At 41.4% G+C, this 17,623-nt stretch overlaps 1 protein-coding gene across 6 annotated transcripts in view; it reads right to left on the bottom strand.

Annotated features, from left to right (window-relative positions):
- Window positions 1-17,623, bottom strand: part of TENM4 (teneurin transmembrane protein 4) — a 736,598-nt gene that overhangs the window by 197,014 nt on the left and 521,961 nt on the right. The gene's annotated exons all lie outside the window — the stretch shown is intronic.

The following is a 17,623-nucleotide window of genomic DNA, read 5'->3' on the forward strand; positions in this document are numbered from 1 at the left end:
TTAGGCAAGAAAACACCTCTGAGTTTGAGAGGGCTCTGGATGGCAGGACAGCTGAAACATCAAAGCAATCACCACACTTGGGGCTGAAAGCATTAGTCTGAGCTCTACTTGCTCATCCGTTTACACCAATTCATAGTTCAACCATAACACATTAGTGTGGAGCAACAGCAAATCCTATGATTAAATCACAGCTGCTCAGCACCCACCCAGCTTTATCCTTACTCAGTACCTGAGAATTTCCATGTTTCTTTTCTTCTGGCCTCAAGTTGCACCAGAGGAGATTTAGACTGGATACTAGGAAAAATTTCTTTACTGAATGAGAAGCCAGACATTGGAACAGGCTACCCACAGAGGCAATGGAGTGCATCCCTGGAAGTGTTCAGAAAATGTGCAGATTTGGCACCCTGGGTCATGGCTTAGGGTTCACAGTGGTGTTGGGCTGATGGTTGGATTCAATGTTAGAGGTGTTTTCAACCTTTATTCTATGGTTCTATGAGTTTTCCAGTCACTTTCTGATTTTGAATTTATGGGAGAGAAGCAATACACACCATTCTCATGGCAGAACATGCACCTTTGGTCTGATTTTGTTGACCGGGTTAAGTGAATTTGGGACACTTGTGCCAAACAGAGCTGAGCTATGCCAGAAACATTCCACCATGAAGTTACTGAATAGAGACACTTGGTTCATCCTTTCTGTCTGTTGGAGGATTATTTCTAATCAAATGTCTTCTGGTTTGTTCTGCAATATTATCCAAACAGCCCAAAGTGGTGGGGCTAATATTGTATCTTGTTGGAACAGGAATGGGACTGTTTCACACTTTCTTTTCTTTTTAGTTACCATCTGAAATTCCCTGACTTTGGCAAAATCAGTGGCTATTCATCTTTCAAAGGAAGTTCACAGGTAAGAAAAATGTTATCTACCACTTCTATTTTGAGGACAGATCAGAATATTTGGGTTAAAAATTATCTTCCATGAAAGAACATAAGCAGGTAAAGGCATTCGTATCTTACTGTGAGTGGAGACTGAGTAACTGTGAGTGGGTTTGGAAAGCTGATGGAATACTATGGTTCATTCCACACTATTATTTTATGTTTTCTCTGAGGAAGATGCATATCAGATTAAAACTGCATTTATCTACAGAGGAGGGGTCACAGTGGTACATCTGTCATGGAATGGAGTGGAAATCTCAGCCATGTGAATAATGATTCTGCTTTCACAGATGTACTTCACAAGGCCTTGTGGTAGCAAAGTTATTTGTAAACTTCCTATTGGTGCAAGTGAAGAGAAACAGCTGCAGCAGAGATGTGGAGATTAGCTTCCAATCACAACTGGAAGGAAGCCTGTTTCTGGATGGGTGTTCTCCAAACAATAGAGGTTTCTGAAGGACATTTTAAAGGATGTGGTGTAATTTAATCATTCATAAAGAGCAACAGCAGTTTTAAATAATAAAACCAGTTTCAAGCATTTGTGCTTTAAGTCTTGGCATTGGGCATTTCATAATAAGATAGCTCCATGCAGCAAGGAAGGTACAAAGGACTGCTGCCAGTTTTCTAATGCTTAACCTCTATAGTTAAGCAGATATTCACTTAACAACAGGTATAAACATAAATCTAACCTGTAAATGAAAATTTAATAATAACCCATATGTACATAGTCTTCAGAACTTGGTGATGGTTTAGTTTCACTGCTGGAAACAGAAATAGTTCTGCTTTATGCATTTTTTCTCTATGCTTTTGTTTACAATGATTATAGCCTTCTTGTCTTCAGGAAACACATGTGGATATGGAAAGGGTTGCCCAGAGTAGTTGTGGACACCTCATAAATTCATAGAATGGTTTAGGTTGAAAAGGACCATAAGGATTATCCAGTTCTAACCCCTCTGCCATGGACAGGAACACTTTCCATTCAAAGAGGTTGCTCAAGACCTCACCCAATCTGACCTTAAACACCTCCAAGGTAAGGGCATCCACAACCTCTCAGGGCAAACTGTTCCAAAGTCTCATCACCCTCACTGTAAATAATTTCTTCATAATATCAAGTCTAAATCCATCCTCTTTTAGCTTAAAGCCATCTCTTCTCATACTGTCACTAGAAGCCCTTGTAAAAAGTTCCTCCCCAGCTTTCTTGTAGGCCCCCTTTGGGTACTGGAAGGCTGCTATAAGGTCTCCTTGGAAATTTCTCTTCTCCAAACTGAACAGCCCCATAGAGCCTGTTCCCACAGAGGAGAGTCTAAATCCCTCTTATCATTTTTGTGGCCCTCCTCGAGACCTGCTCCAGCAGTTCGATAACCCTCTTGTGCTGGAGGCCCCAGAATTGGATGCAGTTCGCCATGTAGTGGGGCCTCATGAGAGTGGCATTGGAAATGTTTAAGAGCAGATGAGGCTTTGAGCAACATGGTCTAGTGAAGGGGTCCCTGCCCATGACAGAGGGATCAGAAATAGACAATCTTTATGATCCCTTTCAACTCAAGTCATTCTATGATTCTTCTATGCACATATACATACTTAGGAGGAACACAGAGAGTCTGAGTACTGTGAAAATAGAGAATGAGATGGGAAAGGAGATTTAACAGCTCGCCTGTTGCTGAAAGGGTCACTTCCCTCCTTTTCCTCTAATTCTCTCATCCTAGGTGCAAGTCTAATTTCCCTCTTCTTGTGCTGCTTTTGGAACTCATCACCCCTTTCAATGAGTCACTTAAGCTCAAAAGGTGGCAAAAACATTAATACAGCTGAGAAAAAACTGCTTTCTACTGCCCCAAAATTGGAAGCAGTAGCAGGGCCACTCTGTTCAGCATCAGGGCAGTACTTAGATGTCTCCTGAAACCACACCAGCACGCTGTCATTCTGGGTCAGGGTCTACAAGCTGTAGCAACACTGCTTGGAGGTTATGTATGCATGACCTTTGAAGTCAATTGGAATACCTCTGTCAGTGCTAGATGAAGGGCAGACCCCCAGTGTTATGACAACACCTATGGTAAATTAATAACTCCTTTTAAAAGCTTTTTTTTTTCTTTTCTTTTTTTTTTTTTTTTTTTTTTCCCCCCAAGGTTTTGCTTGAAAGGACTGAATTGAGTCCTTGAGAAGGAGTAAAACATCCATTCAACTTTCTTGGTAAGTTTATGCAATATAATAAATAATAGTGATGCAAAATAATTTTAAAAATCAAAGCAACATCTAAAAAGCAACATAACATCAGGCATGGCAGCTGTTCCAAAGGGCAATCATGCACCACACCAATTTGAAAGGTAAACTTTGTTACTGGAAATATTAAAGTTCAGCGTTGTTCAGCTGAGGTATTTGTGGAACCCAGGAAAAGACAGGCAATACTCAATACACCAATTAGGTGTCTACAGGAGGTTATACTGGATGACTCTTCCACCGTACTGACTATGTATAATGGGATCTAGAAGTTGAGAATGACCACAGAAATGCAGTGTAACTGTGTTTAAGTAACCAAAATTTCTCGACTCTCACAATCACAAAATGTTTTGGTTTGGAAGGGACCTTTCAAGGTCATCCAGTCAAACCTCCCTGCATTTAGCAGGAATATCTTCAACTAGATCAGGTTGCTCAAAACCCCAAACAACTTGAGCTGGAATGTTTCCAGGGATGTGACAACTACTATCTCTCTGGGGAACTTGTGCCAGTGTTTCACCACCATCACTGTAAAAAGTGTCTTCCTTATATCTAGTCTAAATCTACCCTCTTTTGGTTTAAAACCATCATCTCTTGTCCTGTTGGAGTAATGCACCTTAGGGTGAATTAATCTAATAAACTTAACTTCAGTAGTGCTTCCTTTACTCCTCTGATGTAGATATTATCATCAAAGTCCACCCCTAATTGTTCAGATCTCATCCACAGTGATCAACACTAAAGCATGCCAAACCAAAAAAAAAAAAAAAGTTCATGTCTATTTTGAGATTAATCTATAGATCTGGCAGTCTACTCTGAAAAAATGCAGTTGTGTGCTCACAGATCACTTCACAGTTCACTGCCTCCTCAGTTGGTGATTTCCCAAGTTCTTCTTTGCAGCTGTGCCCAAACTACCTTATACCAGATTGTGGCCAACAGAAAAGGAAGAAAAAACTAAAACCAACCAGGTGAATGAAACTCACTGTACTTTCTTCACTGAAGTACCTGAATAGCTTTAAATTGTGGCCTGAATTTCCTATGCTATTAATAATAGAGTAGGCCCTTAAAACTCCCTTCATCCTACTTCACTGTTTCCTTTGATGCTCCTTGTTTTTCTAATATTGCCCAGAGTAACATTTCTAACTTGTTCTCAGCTTACACAAGCTCACTTTGCCCTGGAATAACCTGATAAGGATGAGATGAAGTGAAGAGAAACTCTTCCCTTCAGTGGCTTGGCTGGTGCCACTTCCCATTTTTTAGCAGTTAAAACTTGCCTGGTGTGACTCAGAGCAATTAAGGTCTCTGCACAGTCCCAGAAGTTCTTTACTACTGAGAATCAATTCCAAAAAGTGATGAAGATTCATGCAGTACATCTTTGCCTCAAAGATGCTCCCAAACAGCTCAAAAAGTATTTCCACTAAGGAAGCTTTAAATGAACTTGCCACATGAACTTGAGCTAATGGGAAGAAGCAAGGGTTGTGAGTTAGGCTTGTGAGCAACAGGTCTGAGTGTCATGTGCAATACTGAGAATGAACCTAGTCTAGTCATATTCTTAGGTAAAATCACAAACTGGAATTGCTTTTTACTTTGAAGATCCCAGGCATTAGCAAGTCATAGGCAGAGAGGTGAGGAAAATGTTTTCACTATAAGGGTGACAGAACACTGGAACAGGCTGCTCAGGGGATTGAGGAGTCTCCCTTTCTGGAGATATTCAAAACCTGCTGGAATGCATTCCTTGTGTGATCTGGTATATATGATCCTGCTCTGGCAGGGGGTTGGACTGGATGATCTTTCAAGGTCCCTTACAGCCATAGTCACTGAAGACTTCCCAGAAAAATGCCTGTCTTCATACAAGGACTGGATTTCACTTCAGCGGTTGAAGACTGTGCCAGCTGGACAGGTAAGCTGATTTTATGTAATTTCTGAAATGTACACATAACATGTACACATATATGCACAATGCTCTAATATCTAAATTCACAACCAAACAGAAGGTGGTGGGTGACTTGGCTTCAGAAATTAGGGAGTCATGATGAGGGAATCCTAGAGATAATGAAGATTCAAATGGACAACATTTCAGAAGCTGGGACTTAGTCAAATTGCTATCTAATGGGACTTAGATGATAGAAAAGATCAAACTCTTAACTTATAGGGAGACCTTAAGTTAGTGGCACAAAGAAATTATCTTTAATATATTCGTAATCAACAATGCTGCACAGGTGAGAAGCTGCCAATCAATAAACAGGTCACTGCAGTCATGGCAAGGTTCTAGTCTTCATTCTACAATTCTAAGCTGTTACATATTTTCCAATATACACAAAATTCCATATGGTGTTTCATGAATAATGCTTTGGGAACTGCTTTAGAGAATCATAACAATGTTTTGTTTGTTTTATTGTTAAAGTTCACTGGGAGACCATGGGTGATGATTTTTCAGAAAGAGATGTACATTCCCTGTTTTCAGTCTGACTCCCACAGCTTTCTTTTGGCTTCCAAATCGCCAGTGTGATTGACACCAGCTGGTAAGAGCAAAGATTATGAATTGGAAGGTCAGCGAATGGATGATGCATGATGCTTTCATATGTTTTTGATATTGTGTCCAAAGCTCCCATGCCACTTTCTAACAACCAACAGCATAGGAGCAAACCTCCTGAAAGCAAATAACTCACACTGGGAACAGACCAGCAAAACTTAAGCTGATGCGGCTTCTAATGGGGACTGCAGAAGCTTGTGCATGGAAGTAATTGTCCTGCCAGCTTCAAAATCTAATTAGAAACTTAAAAAAAAAAAACCAAACCAAACCAAACCAGAACAAAACCCCAAACCGAACAACCAAAAAAACCCTACACAAGCAATTTCCTGAATCAATATTGTAAACATCCACATCTCCTTTGGGAGAAAGAGTAAATGGGATAATGAGACACAAGGTCTTCAGATCCACATTGTCTCATTTTGAAGAATGGCACAGAAATGCCTGTCTGAGGCAGCAGGTATTCCCTACCCTAGTATAGCCTACCTCACTCAGGAAATGAAGGATCTACACAAGTGCTTCTAGATTCATAAAAATGAGAGATGGAAAACATTCATTAAATGTGAAAGCCTAAACTTCTCAAGGAGCCAAACTCTTCTTCTGAAGTACTCTTTAAGGTCCTTCCTGCTTAAGAGCTTTAATTATCAAAGCAGAGAATGAAACAGCTTGGAGCAAGCCAGCTTTACTTCATGCACCATGCTGACTTACAGCTGCTGAAGATACTTTGGGATTTTTGCCATTTGTCTCAGGGGACTTATCCAGTATGAATAATCTCACAGCTGGTAGATTTTGAGGGAAACTTGGTTTAAACCTTTATCTCATTGCTTCTTTTCCCACTGCAGTCACTCTTTACCCTGACAGAACTTATAAAATGGCATGCTTCTGCCCATACTCATGATAAGACTTCACACTACACTATCTTTCATTTAAGGATATCACCAAGTTCAACGGAAATTGCTCATTGTTACTACTGTAATTTTTTTTAGGCTGGTAATCTGAGGCATAGCCAAATACACTGTTTGCTTCATACCATAAACTGACTCATGTGACAGCGACAAAACTCCCAGGCTAATGGTCTGCGCAGGGGACCACTTTGCTGCTGACAAAAGGCCCTGTGAAAGCCAACTCTACTGTGGTGAGCTCTATAAAGATCTGTTCGCCTGGCTTGCAATTACCTACACGAATTACCTTTATCAGGATGAAATACAATAAACATATTAAAGAGGCAGAGAAGTTGTTAGAATCTTGAAGGACTTATTTTTTATGTACTCACCGTGTTTGTTGGTCAGCAGTATAGCTACCATAACAGTATTTCCACCTTATCTATTTGCTATGCAACATTCAACTTAATAGCTTATTTCTATATCTTTGGGCCAGAGGCCAAGGCAGATGTTTGCCTGACACCAAATCCTGTTAAAAGCTGCAGTAACACAATTGTGAGTTAAAGATAAATATTTTACAGGCTACACTTGCCACCAAACGTCATCATTCCCTAGGCATTTAGAGGCAACTATCTATTGGTAAAGAAAAAAGTTATCTAGCTGGGAACTGAAGGCAGTAGTTTTGCTGGGAGTTAATAAGCGCCAGGACTGCTTTCTAAGAACTGATGAAATACACGGTGTGGTTGTACGAATTCAAATGTAACCTCAAAGAGTTGTTCTTGAGCTGATAGTGTTTGGTGCCAGAAACATCTGTCAATAATATCATAGTATCATAGTATCATTCAGGGTTGGAAGGGACTACAAGGATCATCTAGTTCCAACCCCCCTGCCATGGGCAGGGACACCCCACACTAGATCAGGCTGGCCACAGCCTCATCCAGCCTGGGCTTAAACACCTCCAGGGACGGGGCCTCGACTACCTCCCTGGACAACACATTCCAGGGTTTCACCACTCTCATGGTGAAGAACCTCGTCCTCACATCTAGCCTGAATCTCCCCACCTCCAGCTTCATTCCATTCCCCCTAGTCCTGTCACTACCTGAGATCCTGAGAAGTCCTTCCCCAGCCTGCCTGTAGGCCCCCTTCAGATACTGGAAGGCCACAATTAGGTCACCTCGGAGCCTTCTCTTCTGCAGACTGAACAGCCCCAACTCCCTCAGTCTGTCCTCATAGGAGAGGTGCTCCAGCCCTCTGATCATCCTTGTGGCCCTTCTCTGGACACGTTCCAGCACCTCCACATCCCTCTTGTAATAGGGGCTCCAGAACTGGACACAGTACTCCAGGTGGGGTCTCACCAGGGCTGAGTAGAGGACTGCACTGGAAAAATTATTCTTCAATGCTAACCTCAGTTCCTGGAGTGAAGGTTCAAAGGAAGTGAAAACATTGAGAATACTAAGTATTAGATGCAAAGAAAAGAGCAGGGCTTTTTTTTAAAGGTTATCTCAATGTTTGGCCTCTTCAACTAGTAGTCTACTATAACTCTATGCAAGAAATGGCCTCAAAGTCTTCTGTGCATCAAAGAAGATATAGAAGGCTACTGAACTTGAATTAAATTGCACATCTTCCAATCCAGCTGCCCAGGTAGATGCAGTATACATAAAAATTGGTGTGATACAAGGTTCTCCCCTTGCCTTATGAATGCCAACCATCTGTATATACAGATGCACTAATTTTATTTTTTTTAGTGAGTACATCTAAAAAAAAATAAAATATTGGAATTAACTCACATATTTAGGGAAGAATTGTTTATCACATAAATACATACATTTATTCTCACATAGAAAGAAATTGTTGCTGTCCACTGACTTAATTTTTGCCTAGTGGTTTCCTGTTGGTAAAGGAAGTGTTTTGCTTTCTTCATGCCTGCTAAAGAAGGGGAAGGAGGGAGCAGGACAGTAGGTATGTAGATTCCATGGTTCATACCTAACCTTGAAATCCACTATGTGAGCCACATCAATGTGAAAGGGCTATCGGGAGTGCACAGCATTCCTCTCACCCTATAACAAATTACATCCCATGGGAGAGCAAAGGGACATTACATAATTTCACCTTATTCTCTGCTGCTGCACCAGAACAACCTCAGCAAGCCATATATTCTTTCTCCTAGACCTGCTTGTCCAGGATAAAGCTGTCATCAACAAGCTCATTGCAATAATGTCTCTTTCACAAAATGCTCCCTGTCACTGCCCTGACTACATTAGCATTAATTTTAATAGGCAGCCAGGCAGTATAACATGAAAGGCAAAGAAGATTCTGAAGCTCTGTGAGCACATTTAATTTACTTCCCAGTTGCAGAGCTTGCAGTCTTGTTTATTTTTCAAAGAAATGATGCTACACAATTGAATTTCACTGCAGGGTAGGTTGGATTCTAAACCTAGAGAACTGTCACCTGCCCTTGTAATTGTGACAACAATGCCAAGGGAGACGTGGAGGTGAGAGTGGATAAAACAGGTTACAGATATCTTGAAACATCAGACTTGACATTATGAGGGAAAAAAAAGGGGAAAGAAAAAAGGGGGGTGAGGGGTGGCAGGGGGCAGAATTGCCTGGAAACAAAGGAAATGTGGAAATGCTGGGTCTGGTATTCTCTCACTCCTCCTCTTCCTTTCCTAGCTGAATTCCTTCTTATGGTACATACTCACCTGCTGAGATTTCATTTTTTTTCTGCTTCATTTGTATTTTATAAGGTTTTTATATTTGTAGCTCAAGTAACCACACCTGGCAGCCAGAGATGTGAAAGTCTTGACAGCATCATGGAAGCTCAGTCATTATTTCTGAGTGCTCTTTCACAGTTTCCTCTTTCTGTAAGGCACCTAGTGTGATGCTGATACTGCTAATGCCACTTGATATTGGGCCAGATTTTGAGAGTGAGGTTTTGGGTTTTTTTGTGTGTTTTTTTTTTTTTTTTTTTTTATTGTGTGTGCGTGTGGTGGTTTTTTTTCCTTCTTCTGAAGGCTGGGAGGTTTGTTTTAATTAAAGATCCATGCATATAACCCTGTTGTGCTCTCTTATCCCAGTGAAACCCTAACCTTCGCATGCAGCTATGAGGATGCTAAATTAGGAAAAGGGCCACAGGCAGGCAGTCTTTTAAACTGCTCCTCGAGTCACTCCTGAGTCTGGAAAGTCAGAGTGAAGTACAGTAATCACAGTATCCAATTGCATGTTATTGTTCCTCCAGTCTTTTTCTCTAAGAACTTGAAGAAACTCCACATTTTTAATAGCAGATACGCCACATCTCCACCAGTGTACTGCGAGCAAACACCTGCTCCAGCTAGCAGTGACTCCAGAGGCTGGATTAGTTTTTAAAAGGTGATGGTGAAACACAGAAGGTTTGGCACTCAGGATCAGTTTGAGTTGTGCACTGAAGCTATCAAGCGCTAGTGAGTTGGCCAAATTTGACAGTACAGCACATGAGCACATTTCCCTTAGAGGTATCTGTACTTTTGCTTCTAGGCCTGGCTTGAGATACATACCCAGGTACTCAAATGACTCTCACCATAATAATGTCAGTCCTCCTCATGCTATTTCAAGCACATTCAACTTTGAGCCCAGCTGGAAGTACTACAAAACCAGCTTTTCTGTGCATTATTTTTGACTCTCTCTTCAGCTGAAGCAGGGACCAAGTGGGAATAGTTTGGGGAGTAAATATAAAAAGAGAACAAGCCTGACTGTTTCAGAAGCTTGTGCCACATTTGGTCTGAATTTGGTTTGCCCTTTGAGACAGGAGCTTTATCTCACTGATTCATTCCTTTCTCTTACTGTTTCCTTTTTAAGAGGAAATCTTTCCAGTGCAGAATGCCTTATAATCTAAAGCTATCAGATGGTTGAAAGAATAAGGTGTAATGGGATTTCAAAAGCACTTGAGCACCAGGCTCTGTATACTGCATTTAAGTTAATGGCAAAATCTCCTTTGACTTCACTGGGACCAGAGGGAAGGCAACTTTTAGAAAATCCTGCTAATGTACTTCTGCTGTTGAGAGGGATACAGAGGCAACACTGTTGGTTGGTTTTTTTTTGTTTTTTTTTTTTTTTTCCTGAGAATGTGAGCATGAAAGGCTTTATGAAATACAGTACTTCAGGAATCACACACTGACCATCTGAAAAATCCCTCTGCTCTAAATCACTTGAAACATGAGCACAGGTTAGAAGTTAGCTGGGAACAAAAATACCAGCGAATGATTTTAAACACAGTAGCTGGTGGGCTGAAGCCTTCTTCCTTCCACAACGCAGCTTCTAAGCACAATAACACTAACCTCATACTTGTAACATACACATGACAAGGTTGTGGAGATCAAGCAAGATGGCTTGTGAATGTTTCTTTTTCTCCTAGTTTTCCTTTTTTGCAGCTAGAATATTTTTAAACCCGAATTTTGCTCCAGTGAATGAAACCCTCATATCCCAAATTTGCCCAAGGGATTCTAAAGAATATTTTTTTTTTCTGGTTCCCACTCTCATAAATTGTTACAAACTAATACAGGAAAGAACAATTATTCAGCCTTCAGGGTTCAACGGTTCAACTTCTGGAGCAAGCGGGAAGTTACTTCATGTTCAGTACATTACAATTTCTGCTCTTGTAGCTCAGGGCAAGGCTAAAGCTGGCCTTGAATTTAATTTTAAATGATTAAGTTGGTGTATTCTAGGGGGAAAATAAAAAGCAAACCATTCTTGCATACATACACACAGAGACCTTCCTATGGGTCCTCATTTGATCAAACAAATGCCACCAAGCTTGGGGTGATATTATGATTTTGGGTGCATTAAAGACTAAGTTTTATTTTACATAAAGTCTTCAGCAAATATATCCAGCCTGATAAACTAGGATGTATTGACTGAAATGACTGATGTCTGAAATTCAGTTAAGTAGGTCCCTGGTGCTAGGTAGATGCCCTCAAATACAATGGCCTGGTCTCCAGTCCCTATCACAGAAAGGTCTGAGTCTCCTCTATCTTTCACGTCAGAACTGCTCCCCTGTAGAGGTGCCCTCAACTCACTGGGGCATTGCAGGTGCTCCAGATGTTTGTGCTCAGGCAACTGCATTCAGCTCCCAGTGGTCTTGCATCAGAGCCAGAGAAACAGCAGGACTTCTGGCTCTGGTTTTGACTCTGGCAGGCTTGCTGCGCAAACTTGGTTAAATCAGGTTCTCCTCAGAGCCTCCAGCAAGTCCTCTAGAAATCAGTTCACCATAATTTTTGTAACTTTTTCCAGAGACTGTTTAGCACTTGGATAAAGAAAGCAGTCATATATCTAATACACAGACTAAGTGTTATCATTTAAAAAGTCAACATATGCCAGGAGTTACTGTACAGACTATGTCCTTCTCATTCCACCCAGTCTCTGTGCAAAAGTGGAGATTGGTCCAGTAACTCCTAAGGTGCTGATGCTATTTGCTTCTGGTTTTTCTGTGGTCAGTTAAACACAGGCAAGTACACAGACTTTAATGTAGCCTTTAGAAAAATAAGTCTTTTGAACGTCTGTTGTTCTAGCAGAGAACAGGTTCTCCTTTTGTTTGCCAAAGAGGATGAGTACCTCCCACAGCCTCATTTCTATGTTTTAGCAAGGGAGCATTCATGGAAAGAAAAGTCTGCACAGACCTGTTCTAGCAGCTAAGTAATACGACCCAGGAATAAAACAAGCTGTGCTTACATTAGCCTGCAGTCTGGGCTGCATGGAAAGAGCTATATACAAAAGTGTAAAAACAAAAACCATATGCACTGTTTTACACGTTTCTCCAGAAGCCCTCAGACAGCACGATATGCTGTGTTATTAAAGCAGAATTCTGCTGCTCTGAGAAAAAAAAAAAAAAGGAAAAAAAAAAAGGACAGAAATAACAGAAAGAAGGAAAAAGGTTTTAACTTCAGCATTAAATAAACCCTTTCTTGACCCTACTTTGTCAGATCAAGAGAACTTGCCTGCTTGCGAACAGTCCACTGACAAGCAAGTTCAAGGCTACCAGCCCATGGAAGTACGGATGTAATCAAAGGTTTTTCAGAAAGACAAACCTACCTTCATTTTTCTACCACTTTAAAACATGATCAAAGCCAGACAAAATGTTGGTCACTAAAAACATTCAGATGTCTCACTCCTACTGAGATGAATACTTCTTGGTATCCAAGCAATCTTGCCAAACATGCCTTAATTTCTTTTGTACAATAATATGAATAAAAATGTGTCATGTGTTATAATATGAAGAAAAATATGTTGTCTATTTTTCCCACTGTGATGGGTTATGCCCATCCTGGAAGCAGTGGGGGAGGGCTTGTGAGAGCTTTTGCCCTCCCTGAAGGTGTTTTCCCCCTGGGAAACTGACTTAGTCTGTTTCACTCCCCCTCCCTGTCCAGCAAGGGTATAAAAAGGAGGACACTGCAGCCGTTGCTCTCTTCCTTCTGCCTCACAGGGATGAAAGAGAGTTGCTGCTGGCTTGCTGCTTCTCCGCCACGTGGTCCTCCCTGCTACTTCCACACCTCTGCAAATGACTGGTTTTGTATTTCATATTTTTTCCCCATCCATCCTTGTTCCTTACCCTTGTGAATCCTACCTGTTATTGTTACATATACATATATACATACGGACATATATATATATATTGTTTAAAGAAAAATTCTTTACCTCTCTACTTCCAAGCCGACTCCAAATTATTTCTTGGTGGATTTGCTCCTTCCCTTTCTTTTCCTCTCTATTGGGAAAGAGGAGGGACGAGCGGGGGAGCGATTCTCAGCCTTGTCCCCATCTGAGCTCTTAAGTCCCAGTTAAGGCTCAAACCACCACACCCACCCAAATTGCCAGCTGTGATCATAAGACCTACTCAAAGACAAATGTACATGCATCAATCAAAATAAAAATTAAACAACAGAAAGCTATGGTGTAACAATAAATAATTTATTCCACCTGTGCTTTAAAGCTCAGATAGCTTTACACATTGATGTTTTCTACTGCTTTTACTCACAGAGCATCAATGAAATTATACATTCTGTATGGAAAAAGCAGATGAAGAAGTTTTTAAGAGACAAGTATCTGACCTCTACAGGCTGCTTATTATTTAATTATCTTTGAGATGTGTCCCTAATTTCCACTTTATTAGAGATGCCTTACTTCTCAAAAGAAAAATCCTGAAATAATAATTTTGCTTGTCATTATGGCTTCAGAAGCAGGGTTATTATGCAAAAATTGTTTCACACTTGCAGAGTGAAAAAAGGTCAGCACAAATAAGATGTAGATTTGGAACAATTGGTCTGACTTCAGGTTTCTTGCAAGTGCTGTAGCCCCATCAGAAGCAGGCAGAATGCTGCAGGTAGCAGTCAGGCAGTGGTGTGCTATAGGATCATGTAAAGTCATCACTGACTGAAGCTGAAAGGGATTTAAGAACCAGAAGCAATGTATGATCTGTGAGGAATTATCTGAAAAGGCAGACAGGGAGCTAAACTCCAACACTGGGACATGCTCACCCCTTGGCTCACTTCACTGCAAAATGAGATTGTTCATCAGTTCCTGAGAAAAAGGTAAAAAGATTAAGGAAGCACTGATAAAGCTATTGTTGCCTTCTAGCTGCTGAAGTTTTAAGAGATGTATCAATCCATGTAAAAACACCATCACTGCTTTACTGAGAATAGCAAATAAAAATCCTCTGGGCACAGGGAGTGCAAACTAACACGAAAAAAGTTTCACCTGCACAAAACCCTCCTTCCATTTCCAGATCCAGGCTCAGGCTAGGTTTATTTTTTATTAAGCCCTATAAAGCAAACAGATTAGACTTACACCTGGGCTGGATGAAAAAGTGAAATCTCACCCAGCACACCTACTTGGAGAGGGGAATTCTTGCAGCTCATAGAAAGCCCAGACAGAGAGAGTTCACTCCAGATTTCTGGCTCTCCAGGCAATACCCCACCTCTCAGGCTGTGCTGCACGTGGCTAGGATGGAGATGGCAATCTCTTCCCCCTTTGCCATCCTTCTGCAGACACTAATTTAAAAAAAAAATAAATAAAAAAGTGGCAGCATCAGGAGTTTTTTTTATTACAAGAGTAATCAAAAAAAGCACTGACCAACTGAAAGAGTATCTGTCAAGCAAAGGCTTGTAATGGGACACAGAGCTGAAGGCAAAAAAACAACCACCATTTGTAGAGCATGCAAAGCTCTGCTGTTGTTTTGCAGGAGAGAGATCAATAACATCAAGAATGATCTTGTGATTTTTCCTTCCTGCCGTGGCCCTGCTATGCCAATATATTTCCTTTTTGGTGCAGAGCAAGAAAAGAGTTTTGAGTCTGGGAAGGAATAGGCCACTAACTAATTATCTGTAGAAAGCTGTGATAAGGTGGAGGTGCGCCAAAGTCCTTGTGTGAAACAGGGGAAGGTGACCATACTCATGAAGTTCAACAAGGGTAAATGCAAGGTCCTGCACAGAGATTGGGGCAGTCCCAAGCACAAATACAGGCTGGGGGAGAACAGATTAAGAGCAGCCTTGAGGAGAAAGACTTGGGGGTGTTGATGAAAAGTTCAGTGTGACCTGGCAAAGTGCACTTGCAGCTGAGAGGGCAAATTGTATCCTGGCCAGCAGGTTGAGGAAGGGGATTCTGCCCTCCTGATTTGCTTTCTTGAGACCCCACCTGCAGTGCTATGTCCAGCTTTGGAGTTCTCAGCACAGGAAAGATATAGACCCGTTGAAGGGCCAGAGGAGAGCCATGAAGATGATCAGGGGCTGGAACACCTCCTTTATGAGGAAGGTGTGAGAAAATTGGAGATGTTCAGCCTGGAGAAGCCTCTGGAAGACTATATCAGCCTTCCAGTACCTCAAGTAGGCCTACAGGACAGCTCTGAATGGGTGAGGACAACACTTGTAACAACTGAGCACTTCCATGTAGTAGCTGGAGTCACAGATTCATCAAAGCACTTGCTAAACTTTCCACTTTTTTGCTGGACATAGCCTAAGGAGATGTTCAGAAAAGGACACTAAAACCAATTCTTCTCATTCATAGTCCTGAAGATCTAATTGTATGTGGGGGACTTTTGAGTAATTCAGTCATTAAGGAGCTTGAAGAAAGTTTAAGCCAGAACAGATCATGCTCTACATTAGTCTGCACAGTCTCCTGACTCCTCAGTATTTACACAAAACCAATTCAGACTTTTCCAGACATTAGCAAAGCAAGCATAAATAATGTGAATGGTTCACATATATGTATCCCTTCTGAACTGGCAGTTAGAGTTTAAGTCAGTCTACATGCAAACAGCAAAAATAAGGGAAGCAAATCTGGGTTACTCAGGCTCTTCCTTTCTTCTTTGCTAAGAACAAGCTGAACACAAAAGCACTTTCATTCGAAGTTGAGGGAGAGTGATAATAGCTCTCACACAAGTCCCATGCTTGTTTTTGTGCACTGTAATTTCTCCTCTCTAAGCCAGTCCTACCTTGAAATTCTGCTCTGTTGGTGCCCTTCTCATGTCTGAGCTGCTGTCCTAGGGACTGTACGGGGGGAGCTGTATTTCAGGCCATGCAGGAAAGGAGCTGCCTTTTGATGTATATTGTGAAGTGCCGCATCTGCTGGCAGCCCCTTATAAATAACACCACCAGCTCACTTTGCACTTCGATGGAGGAACATGCAATACTTTATGGATAGTAGAGGGGACAGTAGGGACAAAGGTCCTTTTCTTAAGCCTTGTCTCTTGCAGAAAAAAAAATAGTGAGCTAAAACCTTGAATCCTATCACAGGGGTTCTACATATGTTTCCTGTTGATAGTTGGGTGACATGCTGGTAAACAGTTAAGCTCTTCTCCAACAGACAGCTGCTTTTGCTTTCTCAGAGGCCCTGCACAGTCAAGCTTGCCTGAGCTCAGTGGTAGCAGCTGCTGGAAGACACTTTCTCTCCAACTCCATAGATGCTGTTTTCAAGCTCTTAGATGTTTCTTGCTTCTACTGAGCAGATTTTTGGCCAACATCTGTCTTATATGTGCTAATTCCAGTTGATTCCTCAGCCTAGTATTTTGCTCTACTTATATGAGATTGTTCCTGAATAAATCGCCACTGTCAGGCAGAGGTGAACCCAAAAGGCACTTTTCAGAGAAGTGTTTCTATTAGAAATTTCAGAAAGTGCTGCCAATGTCCTTTGCAAAAAGGTTAATGTATTACTGAGAGACCTGGATTGACCATTCCTTTATGATACCTTGCATTGTAATTAAGAGGAATGGGATATAAAAATGCTATTAAAAGCTGAAAACTTTCTCAGTATCTTTCTTTTCCTCGACCTGAACTGCTTGTGATATGCAGAAGCAGAGGCGCTGACAGGCACTACAATGTTGCATTCTCCCCAGGTTTATGTGCAGTGCCATGTAACAGGCACACAATTTGACATCACTCTTTAGTGACAATGATTTCACACACTTTTAGAAAACAGGCCAAACTGCCATCTCCTGCCCTCAGTGCTAATGTTCCTGAGTGGGCTCAGTTACAGCTACATCCGATTCCAAAACTGCCTGATGGACAGCCTCACAATTTAGGAAATTAACTGTGTGTTTTCAAACTGGGAATACAGATGCTTTTTTCCCCACTTTTCTCTAGAATAATGGAGACCAAATCATTCCAGACAAGCACTGCACAGTAATTGCAGTGGAGATTGTCATACAGAGCTTGCAATGATTTGACAGGCTCTGAAAAGTTCAGCCTGTTGGAACATAGCAGATACGCTTCAAAAATCAACACCCTTTCCATTCACCATTTTTATTGCTGAAAGAAAAGCTCTGGTCCTTTAGAATAAACCTTTATTTAGAATAAACCAAACCAGGTTGGAAGAGACATTCAAGATCATCGCGTCCAACCCATCAACCAATCCAACCCACCTAAACAACTAACCCATGGCACCAAGCACCCCACCAAGTCTCCTCCTGAACACCTCCAATGACAGCGACTCCACCACCTCCCCAGGCAGCCCATTCCAATGGGCAATCACTCTCTCTGTATAGAACTTCTTCCTAACATCTAACCTGAACCTCCCCTGGTGCAGCCTGAGACTGTGGTACTGGCTGCCTGCGAGAAGGGAC

Source organism: Melanerpes formicivorus, unplaced genomic scaffold (assembly GCF_026170545.1).
Source record: "Melanerpes formicivorus ecotype bairdi unplaced genomic scaffold, bMelFor1.0.p_v2 SCAF_1, whole genome shotgun sequence".
In the NCBI taxonomy this organism is placed as follows: Eukaryota; Metazoa; Chordata; class Aves; order Piciformes; family Picidae; genus Melanerpes; species Melanerpes formicivorus.